Raw genomic sequence first — 21,490 nt, forward strand, 5'->3', positions numbered from 1 at the left:
CCTTCATCAGTTTGTTTTGTCACTTCATTAATGAGTTCAATCAAGTTCGTGAGGCACAACCTCAAGACTGATGCAGGGTCCAGGCCAGAAATATCAACTGTTCATTCCCCTGCATAGATGCTACCTGATCCACTAAGTTCCTCCAGTAATTTGTGTGTTCTGAATTTCCAGCATCTGTAGTATCTATGTGTTTATTGATTCCTCACAGTGTCTCTACACACCTCATGTACCTTTACACTGACATATTTCTCTGGTTCCTATCCTCCAGCAAAACTTATCTAAAGCATCCCCAACAGCTCTAGCAAACCTGCCTGCATGGATATTGTTCTCCACTTGGGTTGAGGTATAACCTGTCCCTTTTGTACAGGCAATAACTTCCCAATGTTCCACGAATCTGAAACCTTGCCCTGCACCATTTCTTCAGCCATACATTCAATTGCAACTCATCCTATTCTTACCCCCGCTGGCTCTGGGCACAACAGAAATCTGCAGATCACTACAGTATCATTGAGGTCTGGCTTTTTGGTTTCCTACCTAACTCCCCACATTCTCTCTTTGAGACCTTCATCCCTTTGAGATCTAATGAACAATTGTCATTATTGATGACAATGCAGTATGTAGTATGATTTCTGGCTCCTCACCCTACCCTTTAAGGATGTTGTGGACCTAATCTGAGATGTCCCTAGTCCTGGCACATAGGAGGCAACATACCAACTCCTTCACATTCACAAAATCTTATGTCTGTTCTCCGAACTATGAAATCCCTATCACCACTACTCGCCTTTTCTTTTGTCCCCTTCCCTTACAGGGACAGACTCAGTGCCTACGATCTGGGTGTTATGGCTTTCTCCTGAAGGCTTGCCAACATTCCTCAGCATAAGTGCTGGAGAATCGAATCTCAGCTATTACTCCAGATTCCACCTATTGATTTCAATGGCAAATGTACATTGCTCATGTAGATGTGCTCAATGGTGGGAAAGGCTTTACCCGTGATGGACTACTTTTTGAAGGGTTCTTCCATTTAAGGGCACTGGTGTTTCCATACCAGGCCATGATGCAACCAGTCAATATACTCTCCACTGTTCATCTATAGAAATATGTCAAAACTTGTAACGACATGGCAAATCATCACAAACTTCTAAGAAAGTAGAGGTGCCACCGTGCTTTTATCATCATAGCACTTACGTGCTGGAGCCAGGACAGATCCTTTGCAATGTTAACACTGAGGAGTTTAAAATTGCCGAGGAGTTTAAGTCGCCACTCCACCTGGGATTCCCCAATGAGGACCCTATGGACCTCCAGTTACTTCCTCCTGGAGTCAATAATCAGCTGCTTGGTCTTGTTGATATTGAGTGAGAGCTTATTCATGAGGCAGCGCTCAGCTAGATTTTCAATCTCCCTCTTATATAATGATTCATCACCACATTTGATTCAACCAATGACGGTGGTGTTGTCAGCAAACTTAACCCTTACATACTGATCATATTCTATACCTTCACAGTATGGTCCAGGTCAATTTTGACCCGGCCCAAGAATCCCCTCATAACAAGTGTCTATACCAGATTTTGAACCACAGATCTATTTAGAATGTATAAATAGCCTGTCTGACATTAATAAATGGGTAATTAATCCTTAATTAATGTTTCAGAGATCTAAAATCCATTTCAATAGATATGGGTCAAATTTGACCCAGAACAGCTTCAATGTACAAAAAATTGTAGCACCTGTACAAAAGTATAACATTTTAAAATATTCTCATTTTTACGCATTTTGGGTCACTTTACGAAAAGTCATCAAATTTCGGCAAAAAAAAAGGCATTTAGGGTGTTTTTCCTGCTGTCAAATGTCAAAACAGGTCAAATTTGACCTGAACAGTGTGTAAGGGTTAAATATGGCATTGGAGCTGCACTTTGCCCCACAGTCATAAGTGTAAAGTGAATAGAGCTGAGCACACAGCCCTGTGGTGCACCAGTGCTGATGGAGATTTTGAAGGAGATGTTGCCAGTCTAAACTGACAGTGGAGTGGAAGTAAGAAAATTGAGCTTCTAGTTGCACAAGGAGGTATTGAGGCCTAGGTCTTGAAGCTTATTGATTAGCTTTGAGGGGATGATAATATTGAATGCCAAGCTGTAATCAATAAAGAGCATCCTGGTGTATATACCTTCTCGGTCCATAAGTTCCAGGGTTGAGTGAAGGGCCAATGAAATTGCAACTGCTGTTGAACTGTTGTGACGGTAGGCAAATTGAATGGATCCAAATTGCTCCTTAGGCTGGAGTTGATATGTTTCATCACCAACCTCTCAAAGCACTTCATCACAGTGGATGTAAGTGCCACTGGATGGTAGTCATTGAGGCATGTTGCCACATTCTTCTTAAGCACAGGTGTAATTGAAGCCTGCTTGAAACAAGTGGGTACTTCAGACTGCCAGAGTGAGAAGTTAATGATCTCAGTGAACACTCCAGCCAGTTGATCAGCACAGATCTTTAATACTTGGCCAGGTACACTGTCTGGGTCAGGTGCTTTCCTTAGGTTCACCCTCCTGAAGGATGCTCTCAGATGGCAGAAATAGCAGATTAATACCATCCACAAACCCATATAGAAGCTCAAATCACAACTTATGCATGTCACAGATGACCTGGGACTCAGGATAGTCAGCGTACGTCGGCCAGACTGGGTGCACGGTGGAAACCCACATCAAGGAGCTCAGGAGGTGTATCTGGAGAAATCAGTGGTAGCAGAACATTGCATTTGCAATGGCCATACGATTGATTTTGACAGCATAAAACTTCTGTGCCACACCAACGGCTTTTGGGACTGCCTGGTGAAGGAAGCCATTGAAATAAAACTAGAGAAAAAGCATTTTAACATTTTAACAAAGACAAAGGACTTGCTGTAAGTAAGAAGTGGAATTAAATTGTAAACAGGAATGGACAGCAAAAATCTGGTTGGATGAGGACTAACCAATCAAGAGGGATGGACAATGGGGGTATATATACCACTGGACTAGACATGCCCAGGCATCATCCCTGATGAAGATGGCAGAGTTTGTCATCGAAACACCAGTTAAAATTGACACCTGTACCCGGCTGAAAATCCGAGAAGAGTTTATTCATCATATATGCCAGGAAAACACTAGAACATTTGTGGTGTATTCATTCAGATGCTCAGATGAGTCCCTGAGCATGCTTCAGTCCACCAATTTGAAGCAAGCCCATTGCCACTCACCAGTCTCTCATGACTTCCTCTTCACTGACCTTACTTCTGGAGCCTTGCTCTTTAGCCTCTGCCTCTATGCAGGTAGGAGGAGGACAGCCAAATGATCATATTTCCTAAAATGCAGTCTACAGATCAAATGGTAGGCATTCCTTATGGTAGTATAGTAGTGATCAAATGTATTGGGAGCTCTGGTGCTGCAGGTGATATGTTGAATGTAATTCGACAGAGACTTCTTCAATCAAGCCTGATTGAAGACCCTGATAAAGATTTGAAAGGTGACAGGGTAGGCTGTTTCTCGTTTGCTGAGGGCAGCACTCAGTACCTCAAGTGCCTGTTTAACATCGGTCTTTCGCAGTATGTAAACTGTGGTCAGGGTGACAGAGGAGAATTCTCTTGCTGTGTAGAAACATCAGCACTTAACCATTAGATGTTCCAGGTGGTGGGAGCAAGAATACGACAAGCCAGCTACGCCCAAGCACCACGAAGAGTTTATCATGTAATACAGACCCCACCTTTTGCCTTCTCTGAATCAGCAGTCCAATCTGGTCCATCCAATGTATCAAAAAGCCCTCAGGTCTGATCATTGAGTTCAGTGTGTCCAGAGTGAGCCACGTCTCTGTGAAGCACAGAACGCAGCATTTTCCTCTGATACAGTGATCCTCTACCTTGTTCTTCAGCAACTGTACACTTGCTAACAAGATACCAGATGGAGGAAATTTCATGCCCTGGCGATTTAGTCTGGCTTGAAGTCATCCCTCTTTTTTAGGTAATGTGCATTTGCCCACTTAAAGGTGCTGAACCTGTATGCTTGAGAGTTCAGTTCACTGAATCCTTCAGATAATCATGCAGCCATTAGTTTGTTAAGGCAGTTCAAAAGTATATTGCTTAAAGGGGATTTTCAGGCTGCAGATTGCTGTGAAAGTAGTTCAGAAGTATTTTTCGAAGTTTTGTAAGCTGCCCGCAACGTGTCACCATGTTTCATCATTGCCATCTTGCAAGACTGTAAGACCATAGACACAGAATTAGGCCATCTGGCTAACTGAGTCTGCTCCTCATTTGATCATAGCTGATTTAATTTTTCTCTTAAACCCATTCTTTTGTCTTTCCTCCTAACCTTTGATGTCATTACTAATCAAGAACTGATCAACCTCTGCTTTATATATACCCTATGATTTGACCTTCACAGCCATCTGTGGCAATGAATTCCATGGATTCACCACTTTCTGGCTAAAGAAGTACCTCCTCATCTCTGTTCTAAATGGACACATTTTCTATTCTCAGGCTGTGCCCTCTGGTCTTATACCCTCTCACTAGTGAAAACATCATATCCATGTGCATTCTTGTCTTTCAAGAGTCAATATCTTTCAATGAGATCTCCCCTCATTCTTCTAAATTCCAGTGAGTACCGGCCCAGAGCCATCCAACACTCCTCATATATTAACCCCCTCATTCCTGGCATAATACTTGTGAACCTCCTCTGGACCCTCTCCAATGCCAGCATATCCCTTCTCAGGTTTGGGTCCCAAAACAGCTCACAATACTCCAAAAGTAGTCTGACCAGTGCCCTATAAAGCCTCAGCATTAGATCCTTGCTTTTATATTCCAGTTCTTTCAAAATGAATGCCAACATTGTATTTGCCTTCCTTACCACTGACTCAAACTGCAATTCAATCTTTAGGGAAAGATCCACCTGCACTCAGACTCTGAAGCTAGATCTTGATCTTGATCAATTTTAGATCTTGAGTTAATTGAATTGACTTGAATTGAACTGACTTTATTTCTTACATCCTTCACATACATGAGGAGTAAAAATCTTTAAGTTACGTCTCTGTCTGAATGTGTAATGAGCAAATTGTAGTAATTTGTAATAAATAGTATGTGTGGTAAGATATGCAACAGAAGAATCAATATAGCTTAGAAATACAATTGTGTCAGCGTGAATTAATCATTTTGATGGCCTGGTTGAAGAAGCTGTTCCGGAGCCTGTTGGTCCTGGCTTTAATGCTGCGGTACCATTTCCCAGATGGTAGCAGCTAGAACAGGTTGTGGTTGGGTTGACTCGGGTCCCCAATGCACCTGTCACTGTAAATGTCCTACTGTAAATAGTGGGAAGTTCACATCCACAGATGCACTGGGCTGTCCTCACTACTCTGTGCAGAGTCCTGCAATTGATGGAAGTACAGTTCCCATACCAGGCAGTGATGCAGCCAGTCAAGATGCTCTCAATTGTGCCCCTGTAGAAAGTCCTTAGGATTTGAGGACTCATTCCAAACTTCTCCAACTGTCTGAGGTGAAAGAGGCACTGTTGTGCTTTTCCCACCACACAGCCAGTAAGTACAAACCAAGTGAGGACTTGGTGAGGTGTACACTGAGGAACTTAAAGCTGTTTACCCTCTCAACCTCAGATCCATTGAAGTCAATAGGGGTTAGCCTGTCTCCATTCCTCCTGTAGTCCACAACCAGCTCCTTTGTTTTTGCGACATTGAGGGAGAGGTTGTTTTCCTGATACCACTGTGTCAGGGTGATGACTGCTTCTCTGTAGGCTGCCTTGTTATTATTTGAGATCAGATCAATCAATGTAGAATCATCTGCAAATTTAATTAGCAGATTGGAGCTGGGGGTGGCAACACAGTCATGGGTACACAGAGTAAAAGAGGGGGTTTAGGACACAGCCCTGGGTGGCTCCTGTGTTGAGGGTCAGAGGGGAAGAGATGAGATCACCTGTCGGTGATCTGACAGATGTCCAGGATCCAGCTACACAAGGCAGGGTGAAGGCTGAGGTCTCTGAGCTTCTTGTCAAGCCTGGAGGGAATTATGGTGTTGAAGGCTGAACTGTAGTCCAAGAACCGTATTCTCACATAAGCATCCCTCTTCTCCAGGTGTGTAAGGATGATTTGTAGAGCTGTGGCTATTACGTCATCTGTTCATTGGTTGTGTCGATAGGCAAATATATGCGGTTTTCCCAGGCAACAGCCTCACTCAGCCAAATATGGGCTATTATATATACTTTTTGTTTCATTCTAAAAGCATATACAGTTATATGTTAATTGAGGTTTAATCATTAAAGTAGAAAACTAATTAAATGTAAAGAAATAATCACTCCTGCAATCAATGGCAAGTAAACAAAGCTACTTAATTCTTGTTCAACTAATTCAACTTGTCACGAAACAAAACAAAATGGATGTGAGATTAATCTGGATTTTAAGAGCTTTAAATTAAGAGCATTAATTGAGGAATGTTACTGGGAAATTTAGCTATTTCTCTGAAATAGAAAATTCCACAACTATTCAACAAAGCTGGTCGGAAAACAAGCAGAATTGACCAAGTTCATCAAAAGTAGTTTTGTTTCATATTTTCATCTGCAGTACTTTCCTTTAGTGATATTGCTGCTGATTCTACTTATCCATTCATTATGGATGATTTTTTTTAAATACTGGATGAATTTGGCAGGATTTTGATTTCTCTCTGTTAAAAGTATAACTTCTCATCAATGATAATAGTATAAAAATCAGCATTTTAAAATTTATTTGGACGTTCATTGGTATTTCTGCACAATCTTAGAAAGTTATGGGTTGGATAGAGGCCATTCAGCCCACTAATTCTAATGTAACCTCTTTATTAACAGAAAAGTAACTATTACGGTGCTCTGCATACAACACACAGCTATGCATCAATGTTTGAATAAATTTAGCTTTTTAACAAAAAGAGAAAGAGCTATGCTCTTAAATAATTGTTGTAAGTGCCTGCAAAATATTCTTTAAATTTGTTTCTTTCTCATGGCCCCTTTAAACTCAATCTCCCTTTTCACCTTATTTCCTTTCCTATATCCTACATGATTAACTTTAATATTGTGAGCCAAAATTTACCATATGCCTCCCTGTTAAATTGCTGTGTACTTTGAGTCCAAAACCCTACAGCTGCTTTGTGTAAGCCATTGATGATTCAGGAAGCTGAAAATCACTTGAGCTAGCGGAATGTCTGCAGCCACCGTGGGTTATCTGGTAAGGTCTTTGGTTGGGGAAGTGGTAGTCAGGGATGGTGTTGGGTCCTGAAAGAGATGTTAAGGTTGTGTCAAAACATTAATAGGGCAGACTGTTGGTTGACTCAAAGATGACCTTTGAATGGTGTTGGGTATGATTACCAAGGAGGAGTATAGGGAACCCAAAGCAGAGATTTCGAGTGTTTGCATGCATCTACTCTGGGAAATTCCCTTTAACTCTCATTGAAGAAAGACTCTATAGGAGTTTTGCAAGCTGTTTTTCCCATGAATGGAAGACATGGGGCAATCAAATACTACCCAAAATTGCTGACATTCATTGCATATTGTTGAATAGCAAAAACATCACTTGTTTTCATGATCAGTTGTTGCACATTAAATTTCCGAAGGTCATATTCTGTCTTTTTACTTGAGCATTATAGATAAATTCATCACTAATATTAAGAAAACTAGTAGTAAAGTTATTCACAATAATATTCAAACTAAACTCCTTTTAATACTTCCTTATTTTCGTCTTTACCTTAACATGAACAACAAATTCCTTGATCACCTCTGAGTTCACCTTAGATGTTGCCACAACCGGGGTTCCTTCTTTGTTAAATGCAATTATTTGTCCAGCAATCTGAACAGACTCTAGTATTACAGAACGATTTGTCTTAGGGTGAACTGTCAATTCACACAAAGGTCCGTTTTTGTCCTGTAATGAAAAACTTTTGGTCAATATATTTTGTCTCTTGAAATACATTTCTAACAATTAAAAATATACAAGATATTGCTCAGCAGTGTATTAAAATATGGTATTCTCTTTCTCTCACTCTCTCTCTCGCATATAAATTAGGGAAGTAATCTTTTATGACTATATTATAACATATTATTATATATAATAACAAATATGTGGAGATTGCAGACAAAGCGAGCCTCTATTGACCAACTGTCACTAAAGAAGAAGTTTAGATTTAAACACTTTGAAGGATCTGCATTCACATGTAGGCCAAACTAAGAAATGATGATAGACTTCACTATACTCAAAATTCAAAGTTCAAAGTAAAATTTATAACCAGAGTACATACAGTACATGTCACCACATAAAACACTGAGATTCTTTCTTTCTGGGCATACTTAGCAAATCTATAGAACAGTAACTGTAAACTGTAAACACCAGGAACTATGAACTTTAAATATCCTGTGCAAATGCAGATATAAATAAATAGCAATCAATAACAAGCATGAAATAACAACATAACAGTCCTTAAATAAGTGTAGCTAACTGCTTTTGTTCAGGAACCTGATGATAGAGGGGTAGTAACTGTTGTTACATTCACAGGGGTAGTAACTGTTGGTGGTGCTAGTCTTGAGGCTCTTGTACCTTCTACCTGATGGCAAGAGCAAGAAAAGAGCATGGCCTGGGTGGTGAGGATCTTCGATGATGGATTCTACGGCAACGTTTCATCTAGATGTGCTCAATGGTTGGGAGGGTTTTACTGTGACGTACTAGGCCAACTTCATATCTGACAGTCTGTATTATATGAGCTATATGACTTTACTTCTTTCCACAAATTTCATAACATTTGGCATAGTACTACACTTAAGCCAGGATGAATCAAACTGTTCACAACCACAAAATTATTTTGACCCTGAAATAAGCTTCCAAATGTATAGTCCATCCTTCTCTGGAATGCGATCCATCTCTGCTGCTAACTCATCTTATCTGCTGTTGAAACCTTCATTGTACTTACTGCATCACCTTCAGACTCACATAGTTCAATCCAGTAATGGCCTCTCTCCTATTCTCAATCTCCCTGAAATTGTATCTCATTCAAAGGTCTACTGCTCAAATTGTAATCCACACTGAACTTTTTTTATAAATTGCAGATAAAGAAATCTGAAGAAAAGATAGAAAATGATAGATGTTCTGAATGGGTGGGGCGAGAAACCAAATTAATATTTCAGGTCACTGCACATTATATTCCCTTCACATTTCTCCTTTATTTGGGCTTGCATCTGATTATATGAAGAACTTTGATTGTTATTCAATGAAAAACTAGATATTTACCTGCAACACAAAATAATCTGCAGATGCTGGGGTCAAAGCAACACTCACAACACGCTGGAGGAACTCAGCAGGTCGGGCAGCATCCGTGGAAACGATCAGTCGACGTTTCCACGGATGCTGCCTGACCTGCTGAGTTCCTCCAGATATTTACCTGCAAGTTGCTAATGTATACCACTTGCTCCACAGCTTACCCACTGTACTGACAATTAAAAGACAATGATAAATATTTCATATTAATATTTTTTTAAACCTTTTGACTCAAATTGTAGTTAGCAGAGGAGCTATACTAACTTTACCTGTAAAATTCTTGCTTATGACTAAGCACACATTCAATGCTGTATTTAAATTTACTGACTGTCATTGGCCAACTCAAAGGTGGTGACGCATCAGCAGATAGGAGGGAGATTGAAAATCTGGCTGAGTGGTGCCATAACAACAACCTCTCACTCAACATGCAACATTGAATTCAACTCCACAAACCCCCACCCCCAGATCAACACATGGATGAACAGCACAGGCTACCACTGTCTACATCCCCTCCTTCCCCTGTACCTACCATCCACACCTCCACTCACCAACTGCTATTGTCCTGATCTTTACCTTCCCCACTCCCCACCTTCCACCAACTCCCCAGTCATCATGGACTCACTTTCAGTACTGAACAGGTGAAAAGTGCTTTTGGGAAGGTGAGACACAGCAAAGTATTGGGACTGGATGGTGTGAACCCCAAGGTCCTGAAGGAGTGTGCTGAGCAGTTGTGTGGAGTTCTCCAGCGCATTTTTAATCTGAGTCCCAGCCTGGAGGGGGTCCCGACAGTGTGGAATCTATCATGTGTGGTCCCAGTACTGCCTTCAATACCATACAGCCCTCAATGCTGGGGAAAAGGCTCTGTTGAATGCAGATTGGCACTTCCATTGTATCCTGGATAATGGACTACCTGGCTGGCAGACCACAGTTTGTGCAGCTTCAGAGCTGTCTGTCAGACATGGCTATAAGCAGCACTGGAGCCCCACGGGGGACTGCATTGGCTCCCTTCCTGTTCACCCTGTATACCTCAGACTTTAGATACAAAACACTGAATCATGTCATCTGCAGAACTTCTCTGATGACTCAGCAATAGTTGGGTGTATAAAGGGAGGACAGGAGGATGAATACATCCTCCTGTTGAATGGTTAAGCTGAATCATGTGCAGCTCAACATCAGTAAGGCAAAGGAGGTGGTGATGGATTTTAGGAAGACTAAGCCTACACTGCTCCCTGTTACTATTGATGGTGAGGACGTGGATGTGGTGAGGACCTACAAGTACCTGGGAGTGCACTTGGATGACAGACTTGAGTGGAGCACCAACACAGAGGCTGCGTACAAGAAGGGCCAGAGTTGCCTCTGCTTCCTGAGGAGACTGAGGTCCTTTGGAGTATGCAGTCCTCTCCTTCACATGTTCTACCAGTCCGTTGTTGCCAGTACAATCTTCTATATGGGCGGGGGGGGGGTTGCTGGGACAATGGCATCAACATAGGTGATGCCAATGGGCTCAATAAACTGATTAGAAATGCTAGCTCTGGTATAGGAGTCAAACTGGACACTCTGGAGGCTGCGGTAGAACAAAGGACCCTACGGAAAATCCTGGAAATTCTAAACAATGGTTTTCACCCTCTGTATGCCACCTTGGCTGAACGGAGGAGCACTTTTAGTACTAGACTAAGGCAACTGTGCTGCTCCAATGAGTGCTCTATGAGGTCATTCTTACCCTCGACCATAAGGCTCTATAATGAGTCAACTTATAGCCAGGCAAGTGATGACTCCTCCTGTTAGACTGTTTAAAGTAACTTATTTTTTATTTACTTTTCTTACTTTTCTTCTTATACTGTACATCTGTGAACTCATATTGCTACTGTGACACTGTAATTTCCTTTGAGATCAATAAAGTATGTGTCTATCTATGTCAGCAAAGCCAAGGAGCTGATTATTGACTGCAGCAGATGGAAACTGGAGGTCCATGGGGATCAGAGGTGGGGAGGGTCAGCAACCTTAAATTTCAGAGAATCTGTTCTGGGTTAAGCACATAAACACCATTATGAAAAAAGTACTGCAGCACCTCTATTTTCTTAGAAATTTGCGAAGATTCGGCATGCCATCTAAAACTTTAACAAACTTCTATAGATGAGCCGTGGAGAGTATATTGACTGCTTGCATTATTCCCTGATATGGAAGCACCAATGCCCTTGAATGGACCCACCCCACCAGGTTCAGGAACAATTATTACCCCTCAAAAATTGGGCCCTTGAACCAAAGGGGATAACTTCACTCAACTTCACTCATCCCATCACAGAACTGCTCCCACAACCTATGGACTCACTTTCAAGGACACTTCATCTGATGTTCTCAATATCTACTGCTTATTTATTATTATTATTATTAGTAGTACCATCCAAGACAAAGAAGGGTAATGTCTCACAGAAGATGAAGACATTCTCAAAAGATGGACTGAATATTATTGAGACCTTTACAACCATCAGATGCAAGGAGACCCCAACTTACAAGCCAGGACTCGTCAAACGACAATGGCTTTCCAATTCTGCGGGAAGATGTAGAAGCTGCCATAAGATCACTGAAGAATGGGAAAGCTGCAGGAATAGACAATATCTCAGCTGAGCTGATAAAACATGGGGAAGAGTCAGTGATAGCCATCCTCACTCATATCTGCAACAAAATCTGGCAGATGCGGGAATGGCCAATACCCTAGACAAAAATCACTCCTCATCACTCCCCTCAAGAAAGGCAACTTACAGTAGTGCCAGAATTATAGAACTATAAACCTTAGCGTCATGCAAGCAAAGTTATGTTGAAAGTAATCTTGAACAGACTAAAACCACAGGTAGAAGAAAGAATCGCCGAAGATTATGAGGCACAGGCTGGATTCAGAAGTGGAAGAAGTACAACAGAATAGATAAACGACTTCCAAGTACTGTACAAGAAGTACAACCAACATCAACAGCCCATTTTCCATGTGTTCATAGACTTCAAGAAGGCATTCAATATGGTGATGCATGATGCACTCTGGCCACAATGAAGAGATACAACAAGGACCAGAAGCTGATCCAAACCATCCACACCAAAGCAGTGTGATAACTGTTCAAGGCACAGTTGGAGACTGGTTCCACACATCTGCTGGAGTCCAACAAAGTTGCCTCCTTTCACCCATGCTATTCAACATTTTCCTGGAGCAAATAATGACAGATGCCCTGGAGGACCATATCGGCACAGTCAGCATTGAAAGACAGATCATAACCAACCTCAGGTTCACCAATGATATTGATGGGCTGGGAGGAAGTGAGAATGAATTGGTCTGCCTGGTGAGCTGTCTGGATGATGCATCTACCAGACATAGCATGGAGATCTGTGCAGAGAAAACCAAGCTGATGAGAAACAGCGAGGAGCCAATCACAACAAAAATCACAGTCAGTGGACAAGAACTAGAGACTGTCAAATGGATCAAGTATCTTGACGTCACCATCAACCAGGACGATTCAAAGTCTGAAGTCCTTGCAAGGACAGCCCAAACAACAGCAATGCTGGCTAAACAAAAACCAATCTGGAGAGACAATAACATCACTCTCAGATCCAAATTGAAACTCTTGCATGCACATGTGCTCTCGATCTTCCTGTATGCATGCGAATCATGGACTTTGACAGCAGAACTGCCAAAGAAGATCCAGACAGTGGAAATGAGATGCTTCAGAATGCTTCTTAGCATTTCCTATACAGACCATGTCACCAACAATGAAGTACAAAGAACTGTCACCCAGTACATGAGACACTAAGATCAACTGTCCACAGTAAAGTGGAGGAAACTGAGATGGTATGACCAAATAACAAGATCAAGTGGATTCTCAAAGGCCATTCTTCAGGGAGCGGTGCAGGGGAAAAGAAAAAGGGGCAGGTAAAGGAAGAAATAGGCAGACAACATTGCAGAGCAGAATGGAGAGACCTTTGTTGCAACCCAGGCACTCGCCCACAACTGAGAGATAGAGGTAACGGGTGCAGCATTCATCTGTACAGAGCACCCCCCACCTACCCTCCCCAAGTGGGTTGCAGGATCTGTAGCCATATTATTATTATTATTATTTTTTTTTTCTTTTTGTATTTGCACAGTTTGTTTCTTTAGCACATTGATTGTTGGTCCTTCCTGTTGGGTGCAGTCTTTCATTGATTTTCTTGTAATTACTGTGAATGGCTGCAAGAAAATAAATCCCTGGGTTGTATATGTCGAAATATTTGTACTTTGATAATAAATTTACTTTGAACTTTGTAAAAGTTGGGATTCTAGATTTAAAGGCTACTGACAAACACAAATAAATCAGTTATATAGGGCCACAATTCCTTACATTATCAACCTTTGCTTTGCTTTCTTTCAAATATTAAATGATCAATCTGAAACATGAAGCTGCATCATAATTTATTATTTGCTCCTATACTATGAAGTTAAGCATTTTGAATTTCCTTACCAAAGCAGTGACATGATTATGTTCAATAGCAAGAGCAAGATTTGGGGTAACCACACTGTTGAACACTTGAATCCCTTTCTTTTTTACAGAAACTTCAAAAAGAGCTAAAGGACATAGTAAGATTATGCTTTTAATCAAATGTTAAAGGTTAAAAGAGAATCAAAATATATTTCTGGCAGTGTATTTCTTTGCTAAGAATCATGAAATATCTAACAGAGAAAACAAGTTATTGATTTGTATCAGAACTTGCTGGTTCTGTTGTAGGTTATCCATCTGTAATACTAACTAATTTTGCTTCTCTCTCCATTGACGTAGACTGATCTGCTGGGCATTTTCTCCAGCACTAACCTGAACTCACACCTGTAACATGACCATTTTTTTCCACTTCTCCTCTCTTTGTTAATCTATCAAGGAGATGATTTCATCAACAACTCATTACCATGGAAATCCTGGCCTTGGCCATCTGGAGATATTCTCTTGTCCTACTGTAACTGTACCACTAAATTGTGTGTATTTGCCTTCTTCCACCCTCATGGTAATTTAAAACTAACTTGTTTTCTCTTTTTTCTAGTTACAACAAATGGTCTTTGACCTGAAACTTTAACTTGTGTTTCTTTCCACACTTGCTGTCTGATCAGCTAAATGTTTCTAGAATTTTATTTTAAAATATTAACCATTAAGTAATTCCATAATCAGTAATTTGGAGGCTGTGGTATTTGCTATGTATCTTATTGGAGTATAAGAAACTGAAGCAAAGTAAAGTCTTCATTCCAGCTCCATCATCCAATCAAATTGTGACTGAAATTTTACCCCAGCAGCACTTATTTTCCTCCCTCATGTCCTTCTAAAACATCTTGAATATAGTGAGCAACTGAGCCACTGCTCCCACAACCTTCTTAGAAAGACAATCCGAGGATTTGTCATTCCTCTGGGCAAAGGATATTTATCATATCCTTGAATAGTTGTGAAGGATGTAAGATTGAGGAGGTGTATTAACTCTCTACCATTGCCTTAAATCATGTCGGAACCTTACACACTTCACAATCAGAGTCAGGTTTAATATCACTGGCACATATCAAGAAATTTGATCACTTTGCAGTGGCAGTACAATGATAAATATAGGGAAAAACTGAATTACAGTAAGTATATATATGTGTATATTAAATAGCTAAATTAAAATTAGTAGTGCAAAAACCGAAATAAAAATATAGTGAGGTAGTGTTCATAGGTTCAATGTCCATTTAGAAATTCGATGGCAGAGGGAAAGAAACTGTTCCTGAATTGTTGAGTGTGCGCCTTCAGGATTCTGTACCTCCTTTCTGATGGTGACAATGAGAAGAGGGAATGTCCTGCGTGGTGGGAGTCTTTAATGATGGATGCCATATTTCTGAGGCAATGCTCTTGAAAATGTGCTATAGGAACTCAGCAGGCCAAGCAGCATCTATGGAAAAAAGTACAGTCGACATTTCAGGCCGAGACCCTTCGGTGAGTCCTGAAATATACCCCTGTTTTGCATTCTTCATAGCTGCGTCGATATGTTGGGACCAGGTTAGATCCTCAGAGATACTGACACCCAGGAACTTGAAGTTGCTCACTCCCTCTACTCTTCATCCCTCTGAGGATTAGTTCATTTTCTCTCATCTTACCCTTTCTGCAATCCACAATCAGCTCTTTGGACTTACTGATGTTGAGTGAAAGGTCTTTAATGAAACCTCCCCTCACTCTTCTAATTGCAGAACAGATTAATGTCTCCACTTTTTGGCAAAATACAATCCCATGAATGAATCCAGTAATTTTTTGCTGCACTTTATCTCTCTTGGAGCTATATTCTTCACTTGACAGAGATCAGAGCTGTTAAGCAATATTCCACATACTCATTGTGGCTCCATATAGAGATTCCACAATAACATTTAAGTCATGGTCTTAATCAATGAACCCACAATACAATCAATCTCAAGGCAGTTGTTGCCCCATTGCCCAACACTTTTCACAATCTTTCTTACAACAGTGTTGCATCTCTCTTCCAATAGTTTTTGTGGGAATAGAGTTAAATTACATTCCAGAATGAAGATCATCTGTAACACAGCAGTCAAGTTGCAGCATTCAGACAAAGCCTGCGTGCTCGAGAGCTGAACTCCCAGCCATCATTGACTCAATTGCTGAAGCAAACAAAAGGACGGCCCATGCGCTCAATATCTGCAAGACAGAGGTCCTCAACCAACTCGCTGTCTTTGCATCCCAATCCTCAATATGGATTAATGGCAGAATCCTGGAAAATATGGACCACTTCCCATATCACAGGAGTCATTTTTCCTAGTGAAGGCAGACATTAACGATTTAATTCACTGGCACTTCCAACGTGTCAGCACAATCTTTCAACAAGTAAGATAAAGGATATTCAAAGATCAAGATCTCAAACTTGGTATAAAACCAATGGGTTACTGGGAAGCATTTGTTCTCTGCATTCCCATTTGTTTCTTCCTTTTCTTTGGAAAAAAGTGTTTGACCTCACATTTTTTCCATGTATTATTGCAATTACAATCCCCTCCCTTTTTCATTTAACATGTTTATTCTCCTGAATTCCCTCTGCATCTACCTCACAGCTTGCACTATCTCTTAGTTTTAAATAATCAACAAACATACAACATAGAATATACAGCACAGGGACAGGCCCTTCAGCCCACAAGGTTGTGCTGAACCAATTAAATTAGTAATCAAATGGCTAACTAAACTAATCTCCTCTGCCTACACGACGTGCATACCACTCCATTTTCCTCACATTCATATGTCTAACTAATTGTCTCTTAAAAGTTCCTGAGGTATGAATGTGGGAAGATACATATAAATGTATGCAATATATAGAAAAAAGGTAGATGATCTTGTTGTGCAGTTAGAGATTGGCAGGTATGATGTTGTTGGTATCACTGAAAGAGCTTTAAAAAGCAGGAAGTTCTTTTCAGTGGGAGTTGTTGATGGGAGTACTGCACAGGTGCAACAGAAGCGTTCCCACGCAAGTCTGGCAAAGAGCTGTAAAGACCTAGTATCCATAAAAGACAGGTACCGTCTAACGGTACTGTCGTCATGGGAGCAGTCATCATTGGAGTAGTCTGAGTCAGAGTGGTAAGGATTTGGTTCAACAGGGCTTTCGCAAGAACAGGCAGAGACAAAGTAAGTAGGTAAGTTCATTTCTTATTTCTTCTTTCATATTTAACTCTTGAGAGAATGGAGGTGAGTTCACAGGGCCAGTGTTCTGTTCTGGGTGTCAGATGAGGGATTTCCAGGAGACCATCAGCCTCCGCGATGGCTACGTAATTGGGGAGGGAACACGTACGATAGAGCTGAGGATGAGCCAGCAGGTTTACAAGTAGATGATGGGTGTAACATGAATGTAAGGAAGGACAAGCCAATGATTGAGTACAAATGCAGACAGAGCAAAGAGTTAAATTGTAGCACAGAGACAAAATTCAAAAGGGTGAAGAACTCAGGACTGAAGGTGCTGTATTTAAATGTGCATCGCATTCAGAGTAAGGTGAATGAACTCGTGGCACAATTAGAGATTGGTTGGTATGATTTTTTTTCTTTATTTAATGGATGTGGGCATCGCCAGCAGCATTTATTGCTCATCCCTAGTTCCCCTTGAAAAGCTGGTGATGAGCTGCCTTCTTGAACCGCTGCAGTTCCTGCGATGTAGGTACACCCACAGTGCTGTTAGGGAGGGAATTCCATGATTTTAACCCAGCAACAATGAAGGAATGGTGATGTGTTTCCAAGTCAGGATGGTGAGTGACTTGGAGGGGAATTTCCAAGTGGTGGTATTCCCAGGCATCTGCTATTCTCGTCCTTCTAGATGGTAGTGGTCATGGGTCTGGAAGGTGCTTTGGTGTGCTGTCGCAGTGCATCTTGTAGGTAGTACACATAGCAGCAACTGTTCATCGATGGTGGAGGGACTGGATGCTTGTGGAAGGGGTGTCAGTCAAGTGGGCTGCCTTGTACTGGATGGTGTCAAGCTTCTGGAGTGTTGATGGAGCTGCACTCATCCATGCGAGAGGCAAGTATTCTATTACACTCCTGACCTGAGCCTAGAAGATGGTGGACAGGCTTTGGGGAGTCAGAAGGTGAGTTGCATGCCACAGGATTCCTAGCCTTTGACCTACTCTGGTAGCCATGATGTTTATATGGCTAGACCACGTTAGTTTCCTGTCAATGGTAACTCCCAGGATGTTGATTATAGGGGATTCAGTGATGGTGATGTGACTGAATGTCAAGGGATGATGTTAGAGCCTCTCATGTTGGAGATGGTCATTGCCTGGCACTTGCATGGCTCGAGTGTTATTTGCCACTTGCATTTGGGTATGAACTGCTTCACTACCTGAGGAGTCATGAATGGTGCAGAACATTGTGCAGTCATCTGTGAACATCCCCACTTCTGACCTTATGAGGAAAGGAAGGTCACTGATGAAGCAGCTGAAGATGGTTGGTCCTAGGACACTTCCCTGAGGAACTCCTGCAGTGATATCCTGAGGATGAGATGATTGACCTCCAACCACCAGAACCATCTTCCTTTGTGTCAGGTATGATTCCAACCAGTGGAGGGTTTTCCCCCTAATTCCCATTGACTCCATTTTAGCCAGGGCACCTTGATGCCATACTTGGTTAAATGCTGCCTTTAAGTCGAGGGCTATCACTCTCACCTCACTTCTGGTATATACAAAGGAAAATGTGCTAGGCAAACTCAAAGGTCTTAAGGTGGATAAGTCACCTGGACCAGATGGACTACATCCCAGAGTCCTGAGAGAGGTTGCTGAAGAATGCATTAGTCATGATCTTTCAAGCATCACTTGATTCTGACATTGTCCCGAAGATTGCAAATGTCATTTTATTCTTTAATAAGGGAGGAAGGCAAAAGAAAGCAAATTATAGGCCAGTGAGCCTAATGTTATTGGTTGGGATAGTGTTGGAGTCTATTATTAAGGATGAGGTCTCGGGATACTTGAAGATAAAGGAACAATAGTGTGGACTATTATCTAAATGGGGTGAATGTTCAAGCATCAGGAGTGAAAAGGGACTTCGGAGTCTGCGTGCAATTCTCCCAGGTTAATTTACAGGTTGAGTCTGTGGTAAAGAATGCAAATGCAATGTTGGCATTTATTTCAAGTGGAATAGAATATAAAAGCAAGGAGATAATGCTGAGGCTTTTAAAGACACTAGTCAGGCTACAATTCAAGTATTCTGAACAGTTTTGAGCCTCATATCTCAGAAAGGATGTATTGCCATTGGAGAAAGTCCAGAGGAAGTTATCGAGGATGATTCTGGGAATGAAGGGGTTAACATATGAGGAGTGTTTGGCAGCTTTGAGCCTATACTCACTGGAATTTAGAAGAATGAGGGGGGATCTCATTGAAAGCTATTGAATATTAAAAGACCCAGACAGAGTGGCTGTGGAGGAATTTTTTATCCTGAGAGTGTGAATTTGTGGAATACTCTATGACGGACAGTGGTAGAGGCCAAGTCTGTGGGTATATTTAAGGCAGAAGTTGATAGTTTCCTGATTGGTCAGGGTATTAAAGGATATGGCAAGAAGGCAGGTGTATGGGGTTGAGAGGGATAAAAAAAATCAGCCATGATGGAATGGTGGAGAGGATTCGATGGGCTGAATGGCCTAGTTCTGCTCCTATGTCTTATCGTCTTATAGTTGGGAGCTTAACATCAAAGAATACACATTGTAATGTAAGAACAGGCAGGTAGGTAGAGGGGTAGTGTGCTGTGTTGGTAAAAAATGTAATCAAATTCTGAGAGAGGTGACGTTCAGTAGGATTAAAAGATGTAAAATCCTTGTGGGTAGAGTTAAGAAACTGCAAGGGTAATAAGACCCTGATAGGAATTAGCCAGTAGCCAGGATGTGGGATGAAAACTACAACGGGAGATAGAAAAGGCATGTAATAAGGGCAATGTTATGATAGGAAGGATTTCAATATGCAGGTAAATTAGGAAAATAAGGTTGGTGCTGGATCCCAAGAAAGTCAATGCCTACAAGGTAGCTTTTTAGAGCAGCTTGTGGTTGAGCTTATTATGCAATTCTAGATTGGGTATTGTGTAATGAACCAGATTTGATTAGGGAACTTAAGGTAAAGGAACTTTTGGAAGTCAGTGATCATAATATGATAGAATTCACTCTGTAATTTGAGAGGGAGGAGACAAAGTCAGATATATCAGTATTACAGTGGATTAAATGGAATTACAGAGACATGAAAGAGGAGCTGACCAAAGTTGATTGGAAGGGAATACCAGCAGTGATTATGACAGAACAGCAATGGCTGTTGTTTCTGGGGGGCAATTCAGAAGGTGCAGGGATAAGGAGAGAAAAGATTAAATATGAAGGTAAGCTAGATGAAAATATCAAAGAGGACTTGAAAAGTTTTTTTCAGATATATAAGCAGTAAAAGAGAGATGAGAGTGAATATTGCATCACTGGAAAATGATGCTGGAGAGGTAGTAATAGGGGACAAAGAAATGGCAGATGAACTTAATAAGTATTTTTGCGTCAGTCTTCACTGTGGAAGACACCAGCAGTATGCCGGATGTTCGAGAGTGTCAAGGGGCAGAAGTGAGTGTAGTTGCTATTACTAAGGAGAATGTCCTTGGGAATCGGAAAGGTTTCAAGGTAGATAAGCCAGCTGGACCAGATGGACTACACCCCAGACTTCTGAAAGAGGTAACTGAAGAGATTGTGGAAGCATTAGTAATGACCTTTCAAGAATCACAAGATTCTGCAACGGTTCTGGAGGACTGTAAAACTGCAAAAATGTCATTCCACTCTTTAAGAAGGGAGAAATGCAGAAGAAAGGAAATTATAGGCCGGTTAGCCTGACTTCAGTGGTTGGGAACATGTTGGAGTCCATTATTAAGGATGGGGTTTTGGGATGCTTTAGGCACATGGTAAAGTCAGCATCATTTCCTTAAGGGGAAACCTTGCCTGACTAATCTGTGGAATTCTTTGAGGAAGTATAACAGGCAGTGGATTTTGTTTACTTGGATTCTCAGAAGGCCCTTGACCCGTTGCTGCGCATGAGTCTGCTTAACAAGATAAGAGCCCATGGTATTACAAGAAAGATACTAACATGGATAGAAGATTCAAACAACAGGAATTCTGCAGATGCTGGAAATTCAAGCAACACACATCAAAGTTGCTGGTGAACGCAGCAGGCCAGGCAGCATCTCTAGGAAGAGGTACAGTCGACGTTTCAGGCCGAGACCCTTCGTCAGGACTAACTGAAGGAAGAGTTAGTAAGAGATTTGAAAGTGGGAGGGGGAGGGGGAGATCCAAAATGATAGGGAAGTTACAGAGAATAATATGTTGGACCCGGAGGCTGGTGGGATGGTAGGTGAGGACAAGGTGAACCCTATTCCTAGTGGGGTGGCGGGAGGATGGAGTGAGAGCGGATGTGCGTGAAATGGGGGAGATGCATTTGAGAGCAGAGTTGATGGTGGAGGAAGGGAAGCCCCTTTCTTTAAAAAAGGAGGACATCTCCCTCGTCCTGAAATGAAAAGCAATGGATAGAAGATTGGCTGATTGGCAGGAGGCAAAGAGTTGGAATAAAGGGGGCCTATTCTGGTTGGCCACAAGTGGTGTTCTACAGGGTATGGGGTTGGGACCACTTCTTTTTATGTTATACGTCAGTGATTTGGATGATGAAATTGATGGCTATGTGGCCAAGTTT

Source organism: Mobula birostris, chromosome 1 (genome assembly GCF_030028105.1).
Source record: "Mobula birostris isolate sMobBir1 chromosome 1, sMobBir1.hap1, whole genome shotgun sequence".
NCBI lineage: Eukaryota > Metazoa > Chordata > Chondrichthyes > Myliobatiformes > Myliobatidae > Mobula > Mobula birostris.